Source organism: Pungitius pungitius, chromosome 13, assembly GCF_949316345.1.
Source record: "Pungitius pungitius chromosome 13, fPunPun2.1, whole genome shotgun sequence".
Classification (NCBI taxonomy): Eukaryota; Metazoa; Chordata; class Actinopteri; order Perciformes; family Gasterosteidae; genus Pungitius; species Pungitius pungitius.
The window spans coordinates 10,609,766-10,613,752 of NC_084912.1; positions in this window are offsets into that span (position 1 = coordinate 10,609,766).

Below are 3,987 nucleotides of genomic sequence, written 5' to 3' on the forward strand. Positions count from 1 at the left end.
CTGCAGACACTTTGCCCACCTGACAGAAAAGAGGCGGGGCCAAGAGGGCTCTGAAATGGGGCACACCTGTGATTGGAGGATCAATTAACTGACAGGCTGTCATGTGTCTTCGTTTTCCTCATTTTCACTGAATTTAAGTAGTCTCATCTCATGACATGGGGTCTACGACCACTTTTTATGTATTTATTAAAATAATATATCATATTACCACTCTAAGCCACATTGTACGGTAGGCTCAGGTTGCTCATGTGCCTTTTTTTATCGAGTTGTGGTACTTTCTCAGTGCAGTTTTGACTTAACGTGTAGTCAGGGATCACAGAAACGCGTCTTGGTGAGCAGCGCACCCTGCTGGTGATGCATCGTACGTGCAAAAGGGAGTCACAATTTAGATTCAGTGTCTAGTCAGCATTCAAGGTCAAAGTGTAAGTTTGGTGAATCATTTTACAAAACATAGGTTGAAGTTTGTTGTAACTTATGTACAGAAATACTTTTTCATGGTAAATAATGCAGTTCTCCAAGAGGCATGACAAACGCAGCAGTCAGGGACTTGGGCTTCATTCACTATGCACTGACCACCTTTCAATCCGCAACATTCACTTTTTTTCTTTTGCTAACTAGAGAAAATAAATAACTGGATGGGGAAAAATAGGATGACATTTCCTGCAGCACATACAATATATTTGACTTCATACTTTCTACAATTTGTTTCATGTTTTATCTAAAAAAAATCAGGTTTTTGAAATGTCATCTGTTATGGAAACTTTTTCTTGGCAAGGCAGAGAACTGTGAAAGAAGGTTACTGGGGTCCTATTAGTGTTCATTGTCATCTTGTTTTTACACATCCTATAACGCTTCAACCCTCATGTACTTTACAACCAAATAACCCTGAAGAGAGGACAGGCCTGTCTGCAGAGGTCTAAAACATACAGTAAAGTAGCACAGTACGACTTTCATGTTTAAATAAATACCAAGACAAAGAGTGTGAAGCGGCTCGAGGGAGTATTCAGTGAAAAAGTATCTTCAGAAGCGGTGCAGCATTCTTAGGTGAACTGAGGAAGAATCACACATGGTTAAAATTCATCTGTTAACCATTTTAAATCCCACAGCACCTTTACAAAGTAGCCAATGTCAACATTTGTGTATGTCCAACTCACTTTTGTGCTTTGACAAATACTTTTGTCATACGGGATTAGCCAAATCTTGTCAAGTTCAAAGCTGATAGCGCAAACAATTACGAGTTGTATTTGTTACCTGATTTGATAGAATGTCTGAACCATCCAATGGTTACTTTTATTGGTCATGTGCAATGCAATCTTATTTTCTTAAACACACCTAAACATTTTGACTCAATAAAAAGTTAAATCTGTATGCATATAAAAACCTAAAGTGGCATATTGGTCCATGATTGGTTTCTAACTAGTGATGTCACAAAATAATGTCTGTGCACTGTGTGCTTATCTCAAGGTTGAGTCCGGAGAAACTCATCTGCCAGCTGTTGGATGTCGAAACAACCGTTTGTGTCAGGCTTTCATTTTCTACAGTGAAGGTCAAACATTAAGTGAAGTAAAAAATATGCAATTTCTGAGGAAAGGTCTCAAACCTTTTTCAAAATAAAGTGTAATATATGCATTACATTTACAACAACTGTCTTAAAGCTCTAAGTCTAAGACGCTGAGGGAATGCAGGACAACCCCAAAGCCTAAATGTAGAAGAGGCCTTAGTGACGGTAAAGGGAAAATACGTATCACAGTAAAAACATACTTCTTAAAATTGGTTGTTGACTAACCATGTGCTTCCTGATGGGGGGCGCCAGGAGGGAGAGTGTCTCATTCACATTTCACTGACTCTTTAGTGGAAAAGTAGAGTTGATGTGAGGTTACTGGATCTAGAGATATGTGTGAGGGGGGGGACCTCACCACAGAAGCAACTCTTTTCCAAGAATTGTCAACTTTGATCAAATGAGTTATGTGTTACTGTTGGAGTTGCCTTCTGAGGCCCCCTTTTTGAACAGAAGGCCATTCAACACCTTTTCAGAGTAATGTTGTGAGTTCGAGTACGGCTCTTGACAGTTTTTTTTGCATGACATCCACCTACTATCATCCACTGTTAAAACAAGAAGAGAAGCTATAACAGTAATGAACCTGGACTTTATACTTTGACATGTGTGGAATCGGGTCAACTCAGTACAACAACATTTCTTTTATTCTCAGAAATCTCTTAGCCTTATGCAAAACAAATTCTTAATAGCTGATGCTATTTCCTGTGTTTGGAAACGAATCAGTGACTCTTTCCGAGAGAGATCACTGGCGGCAGCTGACATTTTTCAGTCAAGACTGCATCACGTTGGTGTAGCGGGCCAAACGCAACAGCTTTCAGGACTAAGTATACTTTTGGCTCGGCAACACAGCAGCCATTTGGATGAGCAAGCTGTTTAAGGAATGCACCATGGATTAAGTGAAATCACTGCTTAAGTTTGATTTATGCGCCATTCAGCATCGATACACTGTGACCGCCGGACTGGCTTTCTCTCCTTTTACCCCAAACAAATGAACTCATTCCACCCCTTAAAAAACTCTTAAGGCAATAGCTCATTGGATGTTTCTCGCAGTGTCAAAAATTGTTGTTCCTCACAATGCAGTAATTTTACTCCTTGCTGTCCAAACGTATGCTCAGTAAAAGATGTAGAGATCACAATATTGAATTTGAAAGAGTGATAAGTGGATGGTGTAGTCATGTTTGAAACAGAAAATGCAGCTGCACAATTAAAACTGAGGAACAGCCGGACAGCTTAGTTAGCAACATTTATTGGTACTCTCACAGGAAAACTGTGACTGATCAGGCAGAAATCCATCCTGGAAAATATTGTATTCATTTGAGTTTTGCGCAGGCTTTAATAAGTATATGGAGGACAAAAAATGATTTAAGTATGAATAAATAAATAAATGTATGAATAAATGCTGAAATGAATATGGAAATAAGGAAATTAATGTAACCATAAATAATTAAAAGTTGATAATAAAACAGGTCATAAACAAATACATACCATATATTTATTTCTACATTTCTGTTCGCCTACATTTCCACGTTTATTTATGATTTGGAGAAGCATGTTAAGAAAGACACGCTTCGGTTTCTGCTGATAAAGTGACGGAGGACTTGTCTCAGCTCAATGAAGACATGGACGTGGAAGCTGGCCAAACAGTGGTTGATCCTCCTTGAACCACAGGAGCGCAGTAGCACCGCGTACGACATGTGGTCAGTGGAAGGTTCCGCAGTCAGATCGGCAGGTGGCTTCTCCTTTGGGGGCAACATGGAGCAGCTGCTTGGAGGATGCTGCGCTACGGAATAATTGGTAATACAGTAATAATTTATCTGGTTTATTCTTTTAAAAGTGTCTCTATATCGTTTTGCACATGTACGTAATATTTACTGCTGGTTACTTTTATGAACTTTTTACACTGTTGACATGGAATAAACTCTTATAGTATATAGTATATCAGATAATTTGCAACCCCATTACTTGGTTCAATTAAGTTGAATGTGGTCCAAATATGCACCTTTTAAATTTAGCTCATTTGCATCAGTTTGACCCTTATGATGGTGCTGCATTCAGAAACTTAACAAGGGAAATATAAATTGCATGTAAAATGTATTTAGGTAACTGGTTCAAGTTAAAGCCCTAGTTATATTTCATTTATTTCTACAGCACATAGCTGCGTTCAGACTAACACAGGAACACAGTCTCTTAAAATAATCTCAATTTTTAACTGCAGTTTACGACAGATCGATGTATACAAGGTAAGTGACAGTAGTCATTATCTGTTTGGTTATTTACATGTGCACAGATTCTGATCAGATGAGATACCAAGAGTGCTAACTCCATACCTTCTATTTCTAATGTGAAGTCTGAAGGAGAGCTTTGCTGAACACCGCCACTGAAAAATGGGTTCTCGTCACTACTTGATTAAATGAAGTTTTATGTGGTCC